At 42.3% G+C, this 25,270-nt stretch overlaps 1 protein-coding gene and 1 non-coding gene across 3 annotated transcripts in view; both read left to right on the top strand.

Moving 5' to 3' along the window:
- agbl4 (AGBL carboxypeptidase 4) overlaps nucleotides 1–25,270 on the top strand; it is a 359,352-nt gene that overhangs the window by 91,890 nt on the left and 242,192 nt on the right. The window lies entirely within an intron of this gene.
- Nucleotides 13,424–13,496, top strand: trnak-cuu (transfer RNA lysine (anticodon CUU)). The gene has a single exon. It is a non-coding gene; the product is annotated as a tRNA-Lys (tRNA).

Here is a 25,270-nt window from a genome sequence, read left to right as displayed (position 1 = left end):
TTACTTCCTCCTGAGTTCGAGTGTCTGCCAGCCAGTCCTCTGTGAAGGTCATCAGTAGAATTGGAAAGTGCACTTTGCAGAGTCAAACAGATGCAGGGTGCAGATAGTGCATTGTTTATCTAATCTTGTATCAGCACTGTAACGAAGTACAAACAAAGTCCTTACACAATCAGATGAGAGCTCAGAAGCTTTTTAGACTGTCAAGGACTTGATGTATCTGCCCTGGAAGTTGCGATTTGGCACTCGCAGAGAGTGGTCATAGTTTCCAGTATTTTGGATATATCTACCTACAGATCTTAAAACACATACTCTCCTTTAAATATAGAGCCTCTCTTCTCCTTTGCCCTCCTTTCTTCTGCTCTGCTCTGCTCTGGTCTCCTCTCCTCTCCTCTTTTCTCCGCCTCAGCTCTCTCTGATTTCCCCCTTGTTAAGCAAATGAGTGCTCCAGAAATTGACTGTGATTTCCCCCTGCTTGCAGAGGCCCTGAGTGATTGTGTGCTAGTCCAGAGCTGGAGCTGTGGCCCAGGCGCTCTGTGGGCTGAATAATGATGGCAGCACATTGACTGAGGTCTTAAATTAAGGGTACTTATCTTAATTGAACATCTGAAATAATGTTTTATTTACAACAAAGGGAAGGTGCCGGAGAAATGAAGCGGCTTGCTCGGCGCGATTTCTGCCTCCGCCTCTCTTGCTCTCTCTGCCGCCGTGGTTGGTTGAACTCCAGTTGCTGCAGTATACATTTGTGATGAGCTTTGCGTGAATTTGATCTGGTACTCAGGAATGTGACGGCTGGAAAGCCATTTTGCCATCTCATCACCTGCCTTAAAACAAACAAAAACAGTCTGAAATTTCTTCCTTGGACAAATATGATTCCTATTATTTCATTATGTTTTTTTAGTCAGGTTTGTGGGCTGTGATGTGACTCGTTTAAATTAATCTCAGAAGCAGATAATAAGTAAATTCCCAGCTGTAACAAAGACTAAATGTACAAATGGCTTTTAGTTAAATAATCCATTTTCTCTGCCTGTTATCAATACATTAATGTGTCTGGGATAGCTTTTAAATTAACGATTTTAATAAACTAGACCGAGCTTGGCAGGCCTACAGTAATATGGCAATGCAACACATGATTAGCTCAGACTTCACAGTGGGTGTTCATGGGGAGAAGGGTATGTGTGTGTGTGTGTCTGGACTAAAAACAGAAAGTACAGTAGCTCTCAGAAACTTGATTATAATGATGAGGTTTTTCCCACAGCATTAATCAGTTGTATTGTTGCCGCAATTGCCGTGATTGGCTCCCCATCAGAGCGATTATGCTAATTTCAGCCAACCAAATGTCACGTCCAGCCTCCAGGCACACCTTTCGTGCTCTCCCAGAGGCAAAGCGGCTGCCATGATTGAGATAGCTGATATTTGACTGAGCACTGGCATACCTTCTACTGATCACTTCAGTGATTACATGAAATTACTAGTTCTGAGGAAGAATGGCTGAAGATAGCAGTTAGCCGCCAGGAGTGAATGAGAAACAGGCTGGGAGAATTGATTGAGATTTTCAGCAATTACACTTCATTCTCTGTGCAAAACATAGACCATATTGGATTTTTCTATCGTGTCTCTCCCCGAGTATGGTGGTGCATTAGAATAAGACTATTGATAACTTGCGTAACAGCAAATTTAGGGTAACATTAATGCTTTGTATAAAATGATATGGGAACCTATTTAAACTTTAACTTTGGGACCTAATGAAATTCTTTGTGAAGGCAGAACTGAGTGCAAGAAAGACTAAATGAGAGCACAGGGTGGTGGTAATAAAGACCCCCAGAGGGACAGAGGGAGAGTGTGAGTTGAGGTTGAGGGCGAACGTCTAATGCCTTTTTCAGGGACAGTGCATTTGTTGATCCACATAAACACACTAGTAGGTTGTGAGTATGTTAAACATATGTTAAAGTATGTTCTTTGTCTTTTTATGCACGTAAACCTGAGCATGCACAGTCCATGTTTTTATAATGCACATGTTGGGGGGCGTTCACTGCAAAAAGGAATTTTGCGTGTGTAATTTGCATGCATGCATTTTTAAGTGTGTGTGTGTGTGCGTGTGCGAGTATGTCGCTCCTCTCCAGTCATGTGTGCCATCTGCTACCTCTGCAGGTGGCACCACCCAGGGCTGATGTTGTTGATGCATCATCACACCCTGCTCCATCACCTGTCCCACACTATTACCACACAACACACTGACTAATGAACCTACTGGATACAGCTTCCCTCGTGAGCCCGACGTGCGTGCGTAAATGTGCAAGTACAGTAAACGATTCTGTGCAGTAGCCGCTATGTCTGAAGAGTTCATTTACCTTTATTTATCGTTCATACTAACACAGTTCATGACCTCTAAATGTCATTATTGTTCCTTTATTGGCAGTGGTCTTCTTTCCATTGTCTGCATCTGAAACTATAATTTTAAGTGCTTGTAGCCAATGTTCCCTTTTATCTTCAGGACTACAGTATATGAAGAGTAATCCTCCACAGGGAGTGATCATATATAATGGATGGCTTCACTGTCACCACCATTTAGCCTTGAGAACCTAAATCCCACGTCTAACTGGAAGATCAGTGGTGGACTCTGTGTGCTGTCAGTCAAAACGGTGGCCTTCCTGAGTGAGGGTTATGCTATGGAGTGACAACTGCTTATCAGACCAGCTGGTCATTAGGGAGCTGTTACCTGAGGAGTTAAACCACCCGGACTTTTGAAAGGCCTGACTTCTTGCTGTCTTATTCCTTTTTGTGACTTTGCTCGATACCGAACCTTGCTTTCAGTGTCTCAAATGATCCACTTTCCTCAAGTCTCTCTATGAGCTGCTTGCTTTTTTCTCTTAATAATCATTCCCTCTGTTGAGATTATCGCGTCACGCACTGACCTTGCTCAAGGGCACCTTGACAGCAGTTGTCGAAGGAGACAACAGCGTCCCTCATTTTCTCTTTTGGCCACTTTTTCCAAGCCGCTTGCCATTTCTCAACCGGTGACCTGCTCATATCGCAACCTTACGTCTGCACACGTCATTAAAAGAGACTGTAAAAAACTCTAAGGGGCAGTTTTGGCTTCAGTAAGATTTAAATTCCAACCTCAGGGCCATTCGGCAGGCACTCACTGCTTCAGAGTGCTTAACACCAGGAAGTTAGTTCCGAACCACTTCTCCTAATTAACCTTAAATAAGTCCAGTGTTAATGTTGCAGAGATGCTCGCTTTTTGTGGTTGTGTGGGCAGAGGAGTTGGTTTGTGTGCGTGGTGCTTCTGTCAGTGGAGAAAATAAGAGCGTCCTGTCAGGCGTAAACGCAGTGTAGATTTGAGTACGTTCTCTGTCCTTGTCCTGCTCTTTCTCCTCTTCTGTATATGTCCTTTTCTCTTTTCCTATCTTTCCGCAGTTGTGCTTTCCATCATGTTAATCCCAGTTCTGCCATTTTCTCCTAACTGACAAGTCTTACGTCAGGCTTCTAGAGAATATTTGTTCTATCCTTTGGCAGCTCAGCTTGGAAAACTGGCTTTTTAGGCAATATTAGCTGATGGACTAGCAACTATAATTAGTACATATATGTTTGAAATTATAGTAATCTAACTATTGAAGTTTTTCTGGTTTGTCTTATGTTTTAGGTATAGTATAAAACCCTAAAAAATGTGATCCAGTGAAGCATATCTGAATAGACGTTTTCTTAGTAGCTGATCCTGTTTCTGTCGCAACTGTAACCACACTAAATGCAATGTCACGGTGTACAGAAGAACTCTTATGAATCACTGCAGCAGGGTGAGATGGTTATTCACTGAAGGTCAGCAAAAAACCACAACAACAACAACCACAACAACAACAATAACAACAACAAAAATGATCTTTCTTAAAGGTTGAAGGTTCTTTATTCGTCACATGCATAGTTATAGATATAGTTTCACAGAGTGAAATGTAACCTTTCTTGTTGTCTAAATTGATTTTTCCACCTTTTGACTAATTTATTTTTGGTTATTTAAGTTATTGCTGCCTACCTCTCAGCTTGAAGCAGTCTAGCCATTCTCTTGTGTCCTCTGACATCAACCACAGAACTGCTACTCACTTCATATTTTCTCTATTTCACTCGATTCTGTCATCACACGAAGTGATTGTGTGGCAAACATCTTCTTAAAATACTCAGATCAGCTTTCCTGGCAACAAAAACACATTTAAAGCCACTAAATCACATTGGCTGATTTGATTTTCGCGTTAATGACTACTTGGAACAGGTGCACCTAGTGGCTCGTGGATGTGGATCACAATAATAAATTCTGTTAGTTGCTTGTGGTATCATCATAAGTTCACAGATCTTCCAGTGATTTTAATGATTGCTAGCAACAGAAAGAGGAAACAAAAGATGCCTCAAACATTGACCTCACCAGCAATACATCTGTCTGATCAGATGAAGAGAAGACAAGCGCACAGATACCTCTATTTCTTACTAGTTCCCAAATTAGCACATTGATGCTAGTAGCATTAGTCTTAAAGCAAAGGCTCGACGAGTACCCTTTCAGCTCATGCCTCAGTCCTACGGGTACATTGAGCTGAGTGAATGTACCTACAGCTCAACGATAGTCACAATAAAAATATCAAGAACAAGGTAGAGTGCAAACGGGTACAGATAAAGGACAAACAGTGTTATTTTCCTAGATGCTGATTTATTTGTTTTCCATTTCATCTCTCTACCTGCTGTGCTTCCAGCCACTTTACATAATCTTTATTTCTATGGTTCAAATATTCTGCTATGATGAATTTCTCCAGGCTTTTATTTGCCTTTGATGAATAACACACAACAGAGAAGGGAAAAATTTCTTTTTTTATTTACCTTTTCCTAATTTTTTTGTCCGTTTATTCTAACACTGACCCTTAAATCTAACAGCCTGTTGTGCAGTTACTCAAGCTGCTTTCAGACGTGAACTTTGGCGAACAGTCAGGTCCAAGTGTTGCCTGGCGTTGCCTTTTTTCACAACAGGACTTTTTGTGTGTTCGATGCATTCCTGGAATTACTCACCTTCATTTTTGGATATGGTGACACCAGAGCAGAGCATGCAGGAGGCAGGACATATGACTGCCATTCACTTAATTCCCCAGACAGTTACTCGCTCTATTCACACATGGGCTCAATCAAACATTACATGACTTTGTACTAGGGAACTGTCAGGGTAGAAGCCATTTAACATCCAACTCGGATGGATTTAGACATTTTTTCCTCTCACATACAGCACCACTGGGTAATATCTGGAAAACTTATGTCGCGGCGCATGTGTGAAAATGGCTTCATGGCGTTACGGCCTCGTGCCTGTGTGTGCTGCCTTCAGCACTTTTGGAGCCTGGGATACTCCTGGCAGGCTTAGCGCTGGACCACTGCCTCACATCATCGGGATTTCCTTCAACCCCCATAATGTTAATTATCTTATCGAGCAGAAAAAATCTCCCTATGATTAATGTAAGATATGTGCTTCACTAAGGGTTGAGGGTGCGGAGCGGAGGGAGGGAGGGATGGAGAAGTGGGAGGAAGGATATAATTATTACTGATAAGTATCGATCGGCCATCTCTGCCCCTCTGTTTGCCCTCCTCGCCCTACCCGCCCTTCCCTGCTATTGAGTTACGGGTCTGCAGTGCCTAAGTAATTTGTAATGGGCATTCACTGTGGCAGTGCAGAAATTCTATTTTGTGATGGCTAGCTAATGTGATCAGGACCATTTTAAGCTGTTTTTTTTGGTGCTCTGAAATTACATCTGTTCCTCTGAGGGCTCTCTCTCTCTCTTTGTCTCCCTCACTTTCTCTTTCTCCCTCCGTCCCTCTCTGACTGATGTGATTAGATGGGCAAACTGCACCGGCTGTTTGGGCTTCCTTCCTGTATAACACCCACCCACTCACGCTCTCCGTCTCTCACACGCACACACATACACGCACAGACGCACGCACCAACCTTGATACGGCCGCCTTGTCCCAAATGTTCCATGACCCATCTGCCATCTCCGCCCCTCTTTCCATCGCTGTGTCTCGCTATCTTTCAGCCTATCTCACTCTCAGTGAGTCACCCTGGTTGGTGAAATTAGCAGACTCAGTCAAACTGCTCATCTCCACCACTCTCCAGCAACGAGAACAGACTGCTAGGCCAAGACAAAAGTAAACATTAAAGCACTGAGATTATCTGCTTCTTCTCTGGCAAATGTTGTCAGTCACGTTGTTCAGCTACCATAAATGGCCATGTGCTAAATTAATGTTCGGCATTGTAACATGTGGAAAGAGGCTTTTGTCAAACTCATAAATATCATTATGAAGTTTAGCTTAAAGAATAAGAGAAAGTTTCTTCTTTGGAGGCTCAGATATTCAGCAAAGATTTGGGAAATGATTAAAAGTGCGGTTTGTTAGTCAAATGTCACTTGCTGATTGGTGGTCAGGCTCTGCAGGCATCTGTGGGATCCCTTTAGTGTAATTTTTCAATGTGCTGAGTAGTCTCTGTAAAGCGTCCCATAGACCAGCGGTCCCCGACCTTTTTTGCGCCACGGACCGGTTCAATGTCAGACAATATTTCCACAGACCAGCCTTTAAGGTGTCGCGGACAAATACTACAAAATAAAATGATACGACCAAGACAAAAACTGTGGTATTTTGTAAATATAATAATAAATGCAAATTCACTGTGGAATTGTGTAACTTTATTAGCAGCGTCCTCCTGAAACGCGCCAACAACATTGAGAGTAACGTCCTCCCATCTGCCCCTTAATGCTCTCTGGTCGCTATGGTAACGCGTAAATAATTATTTTAAAATAAGACGCACAACTACAACACGGGAAAAGACCCAGGGAAACCGAGTTAACGAAAAAAACCCGAAAACCATAAATTTCACACCCGAGCCTCAACTCTCATGGCCCGGTATCATGAAGCGCTACCGGCCCTTGTCCCGGGGGTTGGGGACCGCTGCCATAGACAACTAACTAACATCTCTGCATGCCATTAAATCAAACTCCTGCGCACTGTCATGAATACAGATATGTCTGATGAAGATCTCCTAAGTGAATCTTTGATCCTGCATCCAGCTTCGCCATCCTGAACTGCAACTGACGACATTAGCTCTTGTGCTAGTCCAGAGCTGACTAATGCAGTCTACTAATGAACCATGAGTTGCTTCCGATGTGTTCATCAGAGTGTGAGAGTCAGATAGAAAGCTCTTGGACACAGAAAAATGTGCTTGTATGAATGGTTAAATGAGACATCTTGCATAAACCGAGTAGGGTAGAAGTGCTCTGTAAGAACCAGTCCACTTACCAACTTTGGAATAGCATCCTTTTTGGAGAAGCGCAGGGCTAGCTGGCTTGCTAACAGATTAGTTACTTCATCACAATCGACGGAGCAGTAGTAGATTAGTAGTAGTAGTAGAAAAAATGTTCTACTCGGCTCCTTTTTTATTATCATCATTATCCAAATGTATCTGTAGTGAATAAAAATCTACCTTTGAATGCACTGGTTCCATATTTGTGTGTACGCCCTGGAGATATTTTAAATGGTAATGAATCTGTTCATCAGTGGTTCCAAAGGCAGAGGATACTTCTCTGAAGGCAAAGAGAAGGCCCTAATGATGCACAAACATTAAAAAGTCCCAGCTTGGTCCCAGTTAGTTAGAACAAACATCCACTTACAGCTCACGCTTCCCTCAGCCTGCATCGAAGCACAGCAGCCCAGCCCAGTGCCAAAGTGCTGTCAGAAAACTGTGCTGTCGTCAAGAAACATATTTATTTCCTTTCTGCCCGCCTGCCCGCCAATCCCCACGGAGCTGTTTAGTGTGAAGGCAGAGATTTGACAGAGTGGAGGCAGAGAGGGAGACTGAGGGCTTTTGCACATTTATGTGTTAGAATCAAAGTGCTTTGTGCGAAATGGGGAGTTGGTGAGTTTGTGCGTTCGAGGCTGTGTGTTCATGTGCCTCTGTACATGCGTATGTGTGTTATAGCTGCGGCAGTGATAGTTGGCAGCAGGTCTGTGTCTTGCTGTGCGGTGGCTCAGGGGTGCGGCTCACACGAGGGGTGGAGGGAGTGATGAGAGGAGGAAGTGGGGGAGGGTGACAGCCGAACGCTCGCCCTTGGGCTCCCCAGACGCCTCACCACTGAGGAGGAGGGTTCAATACTGCGTGTGTGTGTGTGTGTGTGTACATGTGGGTGGGAGGATGTGTGTAAGAGAGACCGAGAAAGTGGGTGCACACACATACACATATGTGTGTCTCTAAACACTCAGATTCTGCTGATCCAGCAGCCTCCACTCAGCTCCCCTTCCTCGCCTCTCTCTTCCTCCTCCTCCCCCACTTCTCTCTCCTCCGCTCCCCTGCTCTTTATGGCAGAGCACGCAGGTCACCTTCTCAGTTGCTGAATTTAATACTCAGCTGGAGAGAGGCAGGAATAAGGGAGTAGAGGACTGGCAGAAAAGTGAGCAGTGGAATTTTTTCCCTCCTTTTAGAAAGGATTTTTGAGATCATTTCAGAGACGGATTGTAAAGAGCTGCACGCAGCAGAACCTGCGAGCATCTACAAATACACACGAAGGGGCACATGCACACACACGTGGTGGCACACCGAGGCTCTAGTGGTTGATTAGCAGTCGGGTCACCTTTCTCCAGCTGTGAGTGTGGTTCTTTTAGATGAAAGTGATAAAATAGGGAACACACTGTAGCTGCGGGCACACGGCAGATAGCAGCGGCCACCGCACAGGGAACACATCACTGGCTGCTCAACACAACACACTTTCTGGGCAACCCGTCTATGTCATTGTCCAGTATTGTATGAAATCCTGAGAAAAAAGTGATTTACTACTAGCTAATTTTGTTAGTTGAGATGATAAGCTGCAGGTTTTTAGCATATAAAATCTTTGCATCCCACAAGATAAGAGAGAAGTGCAGCGTTCTCTAGCAGCAGCAGCAGCAGCACACGAGGCTTCTCTTATAGTAACAAATAATGATCTGACTAGTCAGGACAGTAACGGCGGTGAAAAGTTCATATTCTTGGAACTCGGTAATAAAAGTGCCTCTTTCTGCCTGCCGCTGCATATGTAAGGAGCTCATTTATGCCATAATGCTGTGATAGTACTCCCGCTGGACCTGCCTGAAGTACAGGCCAGGAGGCATAGCTGTGTACATATCAATGCACAGTTTCCTTGAAACCTTGAAAAGCTTTAGTTCTTTTAAATGTTTTTCAGATATGTTTTTTGAAAAAGGCTGATAAAAGTTTTAGTTTTCAGTGGTTTTGACAGCTTTTATTTTTTACTTCGGCATCTTTATTTCCTTTATTTCTTTTTTCTGATGTGTTAGTGATGTTTATGATTATGTTACCGTTTTGAAGCGTCTACTCGTACATGTTTCTATCCATTTTGCTCCGCATTTGGCTCTCACTACTCATTAAAGTAAAGTGAGGTGTGTGTGTGTGTGTGTGTGTGTGTGTGTGTGTGTGGACTTTGTCTTCACCTGGATGGCAGAATGCCTCCTGTTCAATCTCAGCTCTGTCAAACTCACTTACCTTCCACCACTAACAACAGATGTCTAGCCAGCACATCCTGCACCTTAGGTTGTTGTTTGTGCCCTTAGGTTTTACACACACACGCACACACACACACACACACACGCACACACACACACACGCACAGAACGTCAGTCAACATCAGTAGCTAGCACCTTTATTACTGCAGGCAATAAGTCAGTGTAGGGGTGTGAACTGAGGAAGATTTTGATGGAGTCTAAGACGAGGACAAAACAATCCTCACAAGAAAACAGAGGTGCAAAGAGCTGATGTTCAGCCTTATTTGTTTCAGACTACTGTATAAATGACAGGAACTGAATCATTTAAGTATACAGTTACTGTGAAAGTAAAGCGCACGCTCATCTGTACATATCAAGACACAATAAAAATAATCTGGTCCTATAGCAGGTCTTAAAATGATTAAAATAGAAACTCAGGTAATAACTGCATCATATATACATGCATAAATACACCATTACCTGGCACCTATATAGGAATTAAAAGGGTAAGTCAGTCAATACTGGTGCCACTATAGTTTCTTTGATTAGTAGCTAGCATAGAGCTGTCCTTTATTATTGACACAAACATTATATTCCTCTTGAGTTTTTTTCTTCTGGCAGCTTGTTCACCCACATGGGTGGATTTATGCGTTACCACTTTCTCTTTAACCTGTAGCTCTGAATGCGATGCAGTCCAAATGTCTGATTTTGTCTGAGTTCTGTTGTGGCATTCTGCCCTCAACTCCATTAGCGTTGAGAACGAGTGTTATGTGATGCTTCTGTTTCTCGTGCTTGTCTACTACGCTTAGTCAGCTCGCAATATGTATGTTACCGCACTGCAGCTGGTTGTAGATCTTGGTTCTTTGGAGAACGGGACATTTATTCTTTTGGCTTCTGCGTCTTATTAGTTTGTCTGCCAGCAATGCGAGCCTTTGTTTAGTCATCTCCAGGGTCTCCATTAAGCACAGCCCATTGTATTTCCTCAATATTCTCTGCCTTATCCTTGATTTTTACATCAGTCTGTGTGGTAGACAGCCAGAAAAAAACTGTGTGAGTCTTGGTTTTAAGTTTGTCCGTAGAGTTGCATTCAGGACACATCCATGGTATAGTAACAGGGGATGACAGATAGATTTTTTTCTAAAGTCTGGTCACAGTGTCTTTCTCAGTTACGATGGTCTCTGTGTCAGATTAGGTGACTATAGAGTCAAAATCTCTTTCATTCTTTTCATCTATTACAAAGTGCATGATGTCATCTGAAGGAGGTGGCAGCACGTGAAAATAGATGATACCAACCAAAATGGTGTGCATGATACTGGCTATATTCTTCCATTCACTGGTTCCACCTCCCTATGTCTCTTTTTTAGTTTTCAAGTTTACAATTGTAAACAATTGCCAGAGCATTTATGGCCATATCAGTCAGCCGCACAAATGAATCCATAGAGGGCAAAAAAAGAAAAGCCATAATTGTACTGTTGTAGGCTCATTCTTTCAATTACTAGTGGTTACTGTTACTGGTTACTTCTAAATCAATATCTCAAATCTAATCAAACACGGATCAATTTAGTCCCTACATATTTTTGATTTGTGTGTGCTATCTATATCGTTAAGCCTAAAATAGTCTATTTTAATTATAACTGTCACTGTGTCAGTTATAAGTGATTATAACGAATGCTTTTGGCTTCTGGTAATGTACATTTAATATTTTTTTATGTAGAATAGAATAGAATTAGAATAGAATTCAACTTTATTGTCATTGCACATGCACAGGTACAGGGCAACGAAATGCAGTTTGCATCCATCCAGAAGTGCTTTAGCCATGATATAGATATATTACAATATATATTAGCAATAATATAGATATGTAAGTATATTACAGAAATGGGTCTATTATGGTATGTTATAATGTAAACGGTATGAAGTATGTTATGAATATTCTATAACTATAAGTATGCGCAGGCTGTAGTGAGTACAAGCTATGTACAGGCTATGAACAGGATATAAATATGAAATTAAAAAAAAAAACATACAAACTGTACAAACAAATAGTAAAGAAAGTTGTTGAAACTACATTTAAGATACAATGAGAAATGTGCATAGGAAGCTGTCTTTGCCAAATTCAAAAAGGGATTAACTGACTTACTGATGTGTGTTGCATTTATCTCTAACCACCAATACGTGTCCTCATTTCACCCTCGTATTGAGTTTTCAGTTTAGTTGCATTTGTAGCCATTATGCTGATGAAAGTTGAAGTACGCCGGATCATTTGCAGTTTGAATGTTTCGAGATCTTCTGTTTAAAATGGGTAGACTGAGTAGCATGCTCCCGTTAAACAGTAAAAAACAAAGTGCATATTGCTGTTTTTGCCAAATAACCTCTGGCTAACATCTCTGGCTGAGGACCAGAACACACAAATACACATCCACACTCAGTAACTCGCTCTCCTCCTGTTCTTCTCTATCTCTCTATCTCTCTCACACACACACACACACACACACACATCTATTATAATACTGTACAATGAGTAGCCTTCTAAAACATCAATAGCTCCCCCTGTGGCAACTGAAGCTGCTGCTGTTTGACTTTGAGCTAAAATGCAGTGCAGCTAAAACTGTAGTGTCACTACCGCTTAACTATATATATATATATATATATATATATATATATATATATATATATATATATATATACAGGCCTAGAAAATAGATTAACATTATTAAGATTGATCCAATTTCTGATTTTTAGCTTTAAATTTCAACTTACACTTTGTTGTTGTGGTGACTCTGACGGCATGGATTCATTCAGTGCTGATGATTACAGCTCGGCTTTGTCTTTCACAGAAGAAGATAACCGTACTTTCAAGTCTGGCTTTGTTTTTTTGGCTGACTATTATGAGGTTCTTTCCCCACATCTCCACTTATTAATTCAGTATTATTTTAAGACAGACAGCTATTTTGTCAAATGGATAAAAACTGCAGTGTGTTTTACGGCTACCTTCACATCAGGCCGAATTTATTGGCCTAGCTATTGCTTCATTCTTTGTGATGACCTTTATCTGCCCCTCTTCCCTCACTGGACCCTCTGATTACTTCTGAGTGCTTTTATAATGCGAAGGTATATGCAACCATAATGTGTTAGTAGCTGTTTAAGCCCCAAACGAAGGTTGTATCAGTACTAGGTGAAACATTAAATGCAAAAATGAATGAAATTACAGCCAATGAAACTGCATACATTTCCTGTGGCGCATCTTCAATGTATAGGAGGTAAATAGATGACTGTGTGCAAGCAATGTGCGGAAAGATGAGCCGTGTGAATGTCTGCGTGTGTCGTTTCATTTGGAATTGGTTTCTGGGACGGTGAGACCGAGATGACCAAATATATATTGCGGTCATTTCCTTTTAAACAAATCATTTGTGTGTGTTAACATGTCCATTAACCCCGGCTGGAAAAATCATTAATTTTTCCTGAGTGAACACATTAGTCATCAAATCGCTTTGCCGCTGTCTCTTGGTCCCGCAGCTTCTTGGACACAGGCTCTGAGACGGAGACAGGGCTCTAAATCACTTAACTGGAACGGCGATGCCGCAGCAGACGCAGTCAAAACGAAACATCAGACACGTGAGCCCATACAGATATGCACATAGGGAAAAAACTGCACATAGAGGCATGGGCACAAATGCATATACGTCTGTACACACAACAACAGGGCTGCAACGATTCGTCGACATAATCGATGATATTGACTATAAAAATTAGTCGACGCAGAATTTTAGTGTCGATGTGTCATACACTATATGATGTAAAGGTGTTTTGGCAACTGCAATACACCACAGGAAGATATGGGGGCGGTATCGCCTACATCGTCTGCCACGACAGCAGGGGCATCACAGCCTAGCTAGCTCAGTCGGTAGAGCATGAGACTCTTAATCTCGGAGTTGTGAGTTCAAGCCCCACGTTGGGCACTATTCTCTCACAATTTCAGTGTATGTGTACATTAAAGGGATATTCTCATAGTGAGGGTTGTAAAAACCAATAAAATATAACTGCCAAAGTGACTTTTAAATAGCCTTTCTTTTTCCATTTAAAAACTCTCGTTGACGACAAAAGTGTGTTCTTTGTTGGTATGAAGGTAAAGACATTACACATAAAAACACACTAAACATTAGAAATCACACTCTGGAGCTGTGACATCAACTCTGAATGGGTCAGTTCGAGGGAGTTAAGTTCATTGCGTGTTTACATTAATGTTTGTAGAGTAATGTTTATGTTAGCTTACATGTCAGAAACCGCGCAGCATGATGCTAGCTAAGCAAGAACCTTTCAGTTTTGTTAGCTAATGAGTGAAATGCAAAACATTAAACTGGAGAAGCTACACTGTCTCATAGTTTTTTTCTCCACACATAAATATTATAATAAACCTCTTCTACCTAATGTTACAGTTAATCTGTGGGTCGGCCCATATCAATAATTGATTATTTATGTAATCAGCTAAACAGTTTAATTGGCATTAAACACTACACCATCTGAGAAACTATTATATATAACCAAATTTGTGATTAGTAACCATCTTTTCTATTTCTTTTTTGTTTTGCTAGTAAAACTGGTAGTTTGAAATCTAGTAAAGCAGACTTCAAATGGTTAAAGTCGTGACAGAGAGCATCTTTAGCAGGGTTATCAGCAGCTGGGAACATCATCTCAGAGCGCGTCTACTGAAATCATGAAATCATGAATTCATGAACTCAATTATAGAATAGAATAGAATAATCCTTTAATTGTCCCACAAGGGGAAATTTGGTTGTAACAGCAGCCAAAAACACAAATATACAAACAAACGGTACACAGGACACGGAACAGAAACATACACAATAATTCTTACATATTTGCATTAAGGACAATGGTTACTATAAACAGAGAGTACTGTACAGTTATTAAATTAAATAAAAATAATTACAGGTAAGAGGCAAACCAGGTTGTAGTGCGAATGGTTAATAAACTAACTTATTGCAGTTACAGCATTGATGTAATCATCTATGTTATTATTGTTATTATAATTATCTGTAAACTTTGGAAGTCCAATAACAAAGTTAGTTTGTTATTGGACTTCTGTGCTAATCACAGTTTGGCCATAACGAACACCTTGTTCGAACATAAGAGTGTCCATAAGTGCACGTGGCACCAGGACGCTCTAGGCCGTAGGTCGATGATCGATTTTGTAATCGTATCACCAGACCTGCGACCATATGTTCTGGACACTCGGGTAAAGAGAGGGGCTGAGCTGTCAACTGATCACCACCTGGTGGTGAGTTGGATCAGGTGGCGGGGGAGGACGCTGGACAGACCTGGTGCACCTAAACGTGTAGTGAGGGTGTGCTGGGAACGACTAGCAGAGGCCCCAGTCCGCGAGATCTTCAACGCACACCTCCGGCAGAGCTTCAACAGCATTCCGAGGGAGGCGGGGGACATCGAGTCCGAATGGACCATGTTCAGCGCCTCCATTGCCGAAGCTGCTGCATTGAGCTGCGGCCGCAAGGTGGTTGGTGCCTGCCGTGGTGGTAATCCCCGAACCAAATGGTGGACACCAGAGGTGAAGGGAGCCACCAGGCTGAAGAAGGAGTCCTATCGGGCTTGGTTAGCCTGTGGGACTCCGGAGGCAGCCGACAGGTATCGACAGGCCAAGCGGAATGCGGCTCGGGCAGTGGCTGGAGCAAAAACTCGGGTGTGGGAGGAGTTCGGAGAGGCCATGGAAAAAGACTTTCGGACTGCCTCGAAGAGGTTCTGGCAAACCGTCAGGCGTCTCAGGAGGGGAAAGCGGTGCTCTACCTGCACTGTGTATAGTGCTGGCGGAGCGCTGCTGACGTCGACTGAGAAAATTGTCAGGCGGTGGAAGGAATACTTCGAGGACCTCCTTAATCCCACTGACGCGTCTTCCAAGGAGGAAGCAGAGTCTGGGGATGAGGGGAATGACCCGCCAATTTCTGGGGGCGAGGTCACTGAGGCAGTTAAACAACTCCTTGGTGGCAGAGCCCCTGGTGTTGATGAGGTCCGCCCCGAGTTCCTGAAGGCTCTGGACGTTGTAGGGCTGTCCTGGCTGACACGCCTCTGCAATGTTGCGTGGAGATCAGGGGCAGTACCCGTGGATTGGCAGACCGGGGTGGTGGTCCCCATCTTTAAGAAGGGGGACCGGAGGGTGTGTTCCAACTACAGGGGGATCACACTCCTCAGCCTCCCCGGGAAAGTCTATGCCAGGGTGCTGGAAAGGAGAGTTCGTCCGCTAGTCGAACCTCTGATACAGGAGGAACAATGCGGTTTTCGTCCTGGTCGCGGAACACTGGACCAGCTCTTCATCCTCTCGAGGATACTTGAGGGTGCATGGGAGTTTGCCCAACCAGTCTACATGTGTTTTGTGGACTTGGAGAAGGCATTCGACCGTGTCCCTCGGGGTGTCCTGTGGGAGGTGTTGCGGGAGTATGGGGTGTCTGGCCCATTGCTACGGGCCATTCGATCCCTATACAACCGTTGCAAGAGCTTGGTTCGCATTGCCGGCAATAAGTCGGACTCGTTCCCGGTGGGTGATGGGCTCCGCCAGGGCTGCCCTTTGTCACCGGTTCTGTTCATAATTTTTATGGACAGGATTTCTAGGCGCAGCCAAGTGGCGGAGGGCTTTCGCTTTGGTGGCCTCAGGATCTCATCTCTGATCTTTGCGGATGATGTGGTTCTGTTGGCTTCATCGGGTGAGGGCCTCCAGCTCGCACTGGAGCGGTTCGCAGCCGAGTGTGACGCAGCGGGAATGAGGATCAGCACCTCCAAATCTGAGGCCATGGTTCTCAGCCGGAAAAGGGTGGAGTGCCCACTCCGGGTCGGGGATGAGGTCCTGCCCCAAGTGGAGGAGTTCAAGTATCTCGGGGTCTTGTTCGCGAGTGATGGGAGAAGGGAGCCGGAGATCGACAGACGGATTGGGGCTGCAGCTGCAGTAATGCAGACGCTGCACCGGTCCGTCGTGGTTAAGAGGGAGCTGAGTGTAAAAGCGAAGCTCTCAATTTACCGGTCGATCTACGTCCCTACCCTCACCTATGGCCACGAGCTGTGGGTAGTGACCGAAAGGACGAGATCGCGGATACAAGCGGCGGAAATGAGCTTCCTCCGAAGGGTGGCTGGCATCTCCCTTAGAGATAGGGTGAGAAGTTCGGCCATCCGGGAGGGGCTCAGAGTAGAGCCGCTGCTGCTCCACATCGAAAGGAGCCAGCTGAGGTGGTTTGGGCATCTGGTAAGGATGCCCCCTGGGCGCCTCCTGGGTGAGGTGTTCCAGGCATGTCCCACCGGGAGGAGGCCCCGGGGCAGACCCAGGACACGCTGGAGAGATTATATCTCTCGGCTGGCCTGGGAACGCCTTGGTGTTCCCCCGGATGAGCTGGAAGAGGTGGCTGGGGAGAGGGAGGTCTGGGCCTCTTTGCTTAGGCTGCTGCCCCCGCGACCCGGCCCCGGATAAAGCGGATGAAGATGGATGGATGGATGGATGTAAACTTTGGAAAGTTGTTATTTTGGACTGAAAAAAAAAAAGATTTTGACTTTATTTGAAGCTGTATTTGAACTTGTTGTGTCCTATTTGCGCATTATTTTTTTGTTTAAATACTAGTAGCACTTAAATTTGTATTACTTTGTATTGTATTTATTTCATTTTTATTCAGATTTTTATTCGGACATTTGATTATTTACATATTAATACGTTTCCTGGGTAATTATTTTAATTCGCTGAAGGACAAGACAACAGGGTGATATTCACAGGTGGGCAGACTGGAGCAGGTGAGGTAGTGGAGCCTAAAACAGGAGGTTTGCCCACAGGAAGCGGAGATAGCTGTTATTGAAATAATCGTTGATTAATTAACGAAAAATTGGCAGATTATTCGACAACCAAAATAATCTTTAGTTGCAGCCCTAATACTAACACACACTCACATAGCTTGTCCTGTCGCCAGGCTTATCAAGACTTTTATTATGCCTCACAATACTGGGTAATTAGGTGTCCTCTGCTCTGCCTGTCTCTCTCACTAACGGTGGAGAAATAGACCTGTCACTGTTTGGGCACTCAAAGATTCAACAAATGCTAAGCAGTAATGGCTTGCTTTGTATCCTGTAATCCATTGCATTGACAGCAGGGACACTTAAAAAGAAGAGGCCCCCCACACACACACTTCTCCTCTTTCTCTCTTTCATTTGACTTCTACCTCTGGCACCTGGCTGAAACTTAAGAATTGCAGTTTCAGAACAGTGCATGATGAGCTTTGTCTTCATTTAGATGTTGGTGAACCACACTGTGATGATATTCAGTATGCCGAGACCACCTATAGCTGCACAACAGATACATGCCTAAGAAAATAAGACTTACTCGACACTTTTTTTTTGTTTAATTAGATAAAATTCAGTGCTTTTATCTAAACACCCACTAGCAGTCTTAGGTGGTGTCTACTGCGGGTCACTTAGTGAGAGAGGAGAATAAGGGGAGAGGCTGTGGAGGGCAGAGTGAACTGCATTACAGAGGAGAAAAGATGAGAGGCAACACCAAAGGAGAAATGTGGAAAGACAAGGACATAAAGTGGGAAAAATACTGTGTATGAGATGAGGATAGAGGAGGTTAAACCGAAGAGAGTTTGTGGTGTGTGGTTAATTCCTGTTTTACTGATCTGGCAGTTATACGGCAGAACCATGCCTCCAGTCTCCTCCCCTTACCCCCAGTCTTCACTCAATCATTGTCTTGACCTGCTTACTCCAGTTCATGGGCTCTGGGGTAACTGGACTGGAGCCTATCCCAGCATAAGGCGGACCAGTCCTTCACATGGCCACCAAACAAGCTTTCGCACCAAAGCTGTTCTTGTAATGTGATTAAACTGCCTAAATAACTCTTCATGTAATATGTTCTCATTAACATTGGCAGCGGTCAAGGAGAGTGCATAGACATTGAGGGGTAAAATGTATGTGAGTCAAACAGGAGAGAACGGAGGATTTGCAGTTAAGTAGCTGGGCTGTAAATGGACTGGCTGCCAATTGCATAAGGGAGCTCATTCCACAGGCAGCATACTGCATGATAGCGTAGGGTCATAGTGAGCTGTCATGGACCAATGATCTATTTCTCTACCTGTCAACCCCTCAGAGGGAATGAGACAAGAGAGAGTAGCCTTTCCCTCACCTCTCCCCCTCTCTTTCTGTCTCTCTCTTTTCCTGCATCTGCGAGCTCCACAGCGAATGTTGTGACAAGAGGCAAACTGCTGCCTTTAGCAAAGACGTGGTTGCACAAACAACCAACTCAAATTCAGTGAGACATGTTATTATTTTTAAGGTGTATTGTATTGTATAGTATAAATAAAATTGTATGTGATAGTTGGCGAAAACAAAACCCCAAATCTGCCAGCAGGTCTCCCAAATTAAATGACAAAATATGTCGTTTGTAGCTGTCATCAAGAATGACAAGTATTATTTGTCCTGACCTTCAGCTGAACGGCATCATTTGTCAGTGTCTTCTAAAGCTGTTAATGAGTTCTCTGCATAAATGGCAAAATAACAAAACAAAAATAAATAGAAAGCTAATGTTTTGGGTTAGATTAAGTTCTTTGTTAGGTTTATCTAAAGTGTTTGTTTAGAGCCTCCACTTGAGTTTTTAACATTTCTGCAGAGTCTGATATCTCTGTTTTTCCAAATCTACCCATCTTAGGTTGACATAACGATCACAATCCAAGGTCCCCTTACAAGGTTTTTCCTTGACCTTTTCACTCTTTGCACAGCCTTCATCAGCGGATAGTAATTTGATTACATATATCTTTTCTGTGTAATTTCACAATGCAACATGTTAAATTGAATGACATCTGGAACCTCAACAATGAACTGTTCAAATAAAAAAACCTTTGATTTTAAACATTTCATTTACTCAGGCTTTTTTTTTTTATTGTGATATATTGTAGAAATGCAAAATTTTGCCTAATTTTCAGTAAATAATATAATCGATGAAACCGCATGGTGCAGCTGAAAGCATAAAAGGAAGTTGGATCTTTATTTTTGATTTCTTTTAAAACAGTGGAAGCACAAATAAATGCTAATAAATCAAATGAGGCATTAAAGTGAAAGAAGCAGGCACAGAACTAAGTAGGCTTTAATAAAAATATTTTTTATAAATTCTAAAATGAGTAAATTAGGTAAACAGGTGTCTGGTCTTTTTCTCCTCAGACAGATCACTACACTACATTTTTACCTCTGCTTCAATGTGTTACTTACCTTTTGTTTTTCTCATGAAAATATTGCATGATGCATGTTCTTCAAAATGAATTGGACAGCACATCCTAATCAATAATCAAATATCCCAAAGAAATAATGTTTCTCACAGATACCAGGTTGAAAAGCAAATCCATTTGGAGTATTGCAGCTGTGCTCAGGATGATTCCGAGAGCCTCATTTATCAGCCTTTTGTAAGCAAAGTGGTGTATTTAATTAGCATGCATGAGCATTTTTTACACATAGAACGTGATTTATCAGTATTATCTTGTGCATTAGAGTGTGCATATATTTAGAAGCACTCCTGAGCAAGTGTATGCAGATGTCTCTCACAGAGAAGAGAATTCCAATGAGATGTACAAAACTCTCAGTCCAATCAGAGGCACTGCTGAAATCGTATCAGTACACAGGTGTTACAATTGAGAAATGGCTCAGGCTTAGGCAAATGAATGTCAGTCTAACGTGTCCAAATAGGAGATATTTAAACTTCTCCTTGTTTTGAGCTCTAATGCTCAGTTTCAGTGTTTGTAGCTTGAAATGGAGCTGCTGGTGCACCTACCCCTTTCAGGAAGAGGTCTGTGAGTGACAGAGAAAAGCAGCCAATGGAAGCAGTATGTGGGTCATTCAGTTAACAGCAAGGCACCAGATACAGATCGAGTAGCAATGTTACTTTTAGTCTTCTCTCGGAGCAATCGTCTCACGTTCAGGTATAGCTAAATATACAGGTGACAACAACAACAACAACAAAAGATTCACATTAGAACAGCCTTAACTGGAATTCAGCTTTATTTCAGACTGCTGTAAAGGAGCTAACAGAAAGCTAGCTTACATTAGTTTGTACTGAAGCACAAAAATAAACACGAGAACACAGTAGCTCACAGCTGCTTGTCATGTATTGGTGTAAAATTGACCTTAAAGTTTACACAGTTCCCTCAGCGTTATATTTTATACTTCTCTTTGGCCTGTTGGTTTGTTTTGCAGCGGCACGTAAAGCGACCAATGCATACACTTCATTATATCACTGCAGTTCAAGTATTACAGCAAGTGTGCTAGACTTCCAAAATAAAAGTTTCTAAGACGTATATTTGCTCGTTAGGGGCTGTAACTGATGCTGAATGTAAAAATAAAATGACCCTTCATCAGATGCTTTAGTTGTCTCTTTTAAGAAGCGACTCGGTGACGAACACATTTATCTACATTTTGTTTGACCTTCAGAATAAAAGCTCACAAATACTAAAGTCACAAGGCTTATAAAAGATTAGGAACTATTCTGCGTGTGCCTTAGTGGTTCCTACTATGAGTACTATTGTGTTAATAGGCTGTGTTTACACTTAGTGACTAACAACCAGTGCATACATGTTACTTCACCTTTTAAATAACTTTAATCAAATTATAATTGACCGTCAACATAATTTTAAAGCTTTGATGGCTTCTCACACATCCTGTTAGTTCCTTTTCGCTGCTGACAACACAAACAGCAGCTGGTGCTGTGGCACACTCAAAATATTTTCTCAAAATGTTTTTGTTCTTTTTATCCTTGTACAATATTTTCATCTGGTTAGAAAAGCAGCTAAAAACCATAATGAAACAAAATTAGCAAGCACTTTGAGGAGATAATGTTGATCAGCACTGTCAGTTACTGTTCGTGCATGCACAGAAAGTTATGAAGTTGCTAAGTTTTTTGTATTAATATTATTCAGTTCTTCTTCTTCTCTCTGTCATTATTATTTATTTATATATTGATTTATTTTCAGTATCTTTTAAATTTTGCGAAAGGCGTAATTGTTCTTTCACAACACTGTTTTGGTCTGTCATACTTGCCTACTTGTCTATAAAATATATACAGCACTGTAGTTGCCCCGCTAAGCTTTTTGACCTATCATTAATTGGTAATTAGCATTAGCGTTTTATTTTAAAATCCAGTTTTTACAGTTTGTCTGCATGAAACATTTGATTCCTGCTGCTGATTTCAGTGCTGGTACAAATCCTACAGACGGTTGTTCAGAAGCTTCCATCACTTGAGTTTAGTTCCATCAGTGAGAGAGAGAGAGAGAGGGGGCAGTTCGAATGCGCCAAGGCCTCTGCCTGCTGGATAAATAGGGCTGTTCTGTAGTAGATAATGGCTGAGTCACATATTATATTTATCCGACTCAATAAAGCAGGAGCAGGCAGGCAGATTACTCTGCCCTGAGTCAAGGAGATAATGATATCTGGCTGCTAGCTGGCCCAAAACAGGCTCCAGACAGACCGACAGACAGGGATGCAGGCAGAAAGTGCTGCTAAAGGAGTTGTACATAGATGCTGTTAGCATGAGACTTCTGTGGCCTTCATAAGCCGAGGACTGCTTGTGTCAGCCCTCTGCTGTTCCGCGTCACCTCTCCTCTTACCTCGCACCTGTATGTTGCTTCTTCCACGTTCAAGGATTCAAGCTGCATGTGTGTTGACACTGTACATCTGCTACTCCATATCTACGCAACACATAATTTCTACACAGGCTGCATAGCCAAAGCATCCTCTGCAGAGTGCGCTGATTAGAATAGCAGCATCTGTTCTGTCGGACGCACAGGGACAGCTGGAAAACATAGCTGAAACGCCTTCTTTGTAAGCACTCCTGTAGCATTTTTTATATAGTTTATAGTTTTTATAGTTTTAGTTTTACTATTTTGTTTTTGATTTATCTATTTGTTTCATTCCAAAAGTTTGATAATTGGATTTGTTACTTTTTTGTGTGTGTAGTGATAAAAACCAGAGGCAGTGAGTACCTGGTGCTTTTATTTTGAAGTTTTCGTCAGAAACAGATGTGCTGTTTCCCAGCGGTTTTGTGCTAAGCTATTGTAGTCTCACAGTAGCTATGACACAAACACCATTAAATTAGATCAATAGCCTCTATGTAAGAGGGTTACATATCAGAGGGCATCCCAGAATACCTTTATTATTATGTTTTCGTATAACAACATAAAAATATTTTTTATAATAATAGAGTTGTCCGAGTTGAGGTCAGAAGTTCTGGACCGTAATTAAACATGGGCGCCACAAACCATGGTGGCGTGGGCTTTCTGGCGCTTATATAATCTTGCTAACATAGTGATAATAAAAACTCTTCTGGTGTTGGCAAAACAGTTGCTTATCCCTCCAGTGTGCAGCAGACCTTAGATAGATAAATAGATTAAACTGTAAACAAAGTCTTCTTTGCTTAATATTTTTTCAGTGCTGAGTAATCAGCATTTCTCTTGTGATTACTTCAGTATTTTACTCTGAATAAAAGCTCAACAGAGGAAGCCTAATTTGCAACAAAGCAGCACAAATAGCCTCAGAGGTACAAGCTCTGCGAAGACAGCTCGCTCTGCCAGGGAGAGAAGACACTTGAAGCTCACTTTGTTTCACTTTGTGTCCTGTGCGCCTCTCCTTGCTCATAAAGCTCTACATTTAGCCAACTCTGTCCCAGAGTCTTTTCCAATTTCTACCTCTTTGAACGTGACGAGTGATAAGGATGGATTATCGCGAGAGCCGAGAATTCCTTAGGATAATCCTTCACAGACAAAACACTGGGACATCTCTGCTCTCTTTCTTTCTGTCTGTCTTTTTTTCTTGGTTATAGCAGACCACAGTACTCAAAGTGCTGTGATCTGTTGTAGCATGACTGTTTGACTTTCTAAATTTGTTTTAATCAAGGCTTTATAGAGACATGATTTGAGTATCTTGGGTTCAGAGACACCAGTTTCTCTGCTCTCTCTGCGTCCGCTTTTACTCTGCGTGATTGCTACAAAAATGTCTGTGAGATTACACGAGCGCTGATTGAGATGTCGAGGCTCTCGAAATGTCTTTGGAGAACAACTTACTTTGCTTTTAATAAGAGTTATTGCTGACTGTTCCTGCTACTAGTACTATCCCCAAGATGAAACAGCCAAGTTATTAATGAGAACAAAAGAGTTTGCATGAAATTTGCATTAAAACAAACTGTGAACAGTAGTAGTGAGACTAAAAACGTAATTACTAAATGATTTCAAAAGCAATTTAATTCACACATAATTTCTTAGTCCAAATGGTAAATTATGTGATTTGTTTCTGTATAAATGCTAAAACAGATCAATTCGTGGTGTGTAAAGCATTAATATCTACTGTTGAATTTGAACAGTTTTTTTATTTGGAAACTTCTGCGGTGGATTTAGATGTCTGGGCAGAAAAATAGGACACTTGTGTGGTATAATCAAACAACTAATACTTTTGTGTTGCGTAATTGTATTTTATGGGCTGTCTCTGCATTGTTTTGCACTGATTGCTTCATTCTTTTCTACTGGAATATAAATATGAACTGTGTTAAGCTCCATAACAACATTTGCAGAGTGAGATTGCTACTGCTGTGAGATTAGTAAATGAATGTTACTGTAGTAATGAGAAAGCCTCCCCTACATGCCTCTCGCAGTCGGCGATAAACCAAGGTAAGAAAAGGGAGCAGGGAGCAGGAGCACAGCGAAATGGAATAATCTAATGTAATTTTTATGCTTGGCTGTCATGTGTTGCATATAATTGAAGTAAGATAGGAAAATTTGTTGATTTGTGTCTTTGAGTTTATTCTTGTGAAACTTTGGTCTAACTGAAATAGTTGAACTTTTTCTTCTCACGCATACAAAAAGCAGTTTTTACGATAGACTTCAGAGGGCAGTTTTCTTTAATTTGGCCAAAGTAGTAAATGAACGGTGGCCAAAACCTACTCTGACCCTTTTCAGATTTTGGTCCATATGTACATGACAGCATCACATAGTTACTGTAGATTTGTTGGCTGCATTTCTCATTTGGCCACATCCCAAAGGTCCACTGTGAGCTATTGACACTGGGCAGGATGGTGCTTTCATGTTCTTTGCACCGTATTCTGACCCTTCCATCTAAAAGTCTCAGCAGAAACACAACACTCAGACTTGGCAACATTTTTCCAATTTTAGTAGGTTTGGCCTCTGCTCCCTGTTCTTAACTAACAGGAATGGCATTTGGTGTGGTCTTCTGCTGCTTTAGGCCATCTGCCTAATGGTCCAACATGTTGTTCTTCTGCATACCTTGGTTATGGTTAGCAGTAACGAATTACTGTTGCCTTATTATTAATTCATTTTCAATTCAATTTTATTTATACAGCACCAAATCACAACAACAGTCGCCTCAAGACGCTTTATATTCTAAGGCAGACCCTACAATAATACAGAGAAAAACCCAACTCCTATGAGAAAGCACTTTGGCGACAGTGGGAAGGAAAAACTGACTTTTAACAGGAAGAAACCTCTGGCAGAACCAGGCTCAGGAGGGGCGGGGCCAACTGCTGTGACCGGTTGAGGTGAGAGAAGGAAGCTTGACTACGATCGTGACTCAACAGTTGGGAGTTCGCCTTGTAATCGCAAGGTTGCCGGTTCGAGCCCCAGCTTGGACAGTCTTGGTCGTTGTGTCCTTGGGCAAGACACTTCACCCGTTGCCTACTGGTGGTGGTCAGAGG

Source organism: Neolamprologus brichardi, chromosome 23 (genome assembly GCF_056152115.1).
Source record: "Neolamprologus brichardi isolate AB-2024 chromosome 23, ASM5615211v1, whole genome shotgun sequence".
In the NCBI taxonomy this organism is placed as follows: Eukaryota; Metazoa; Chordata; class Actinopteri; order Cichliformes; family Cichlidae; genus Neolamprologus; species Neolamprologus brichardi.
Note: the sequence above shows the minus strand (reverse complement) of the source record. Positions and strands in the feature narration are given on the sequence as shown.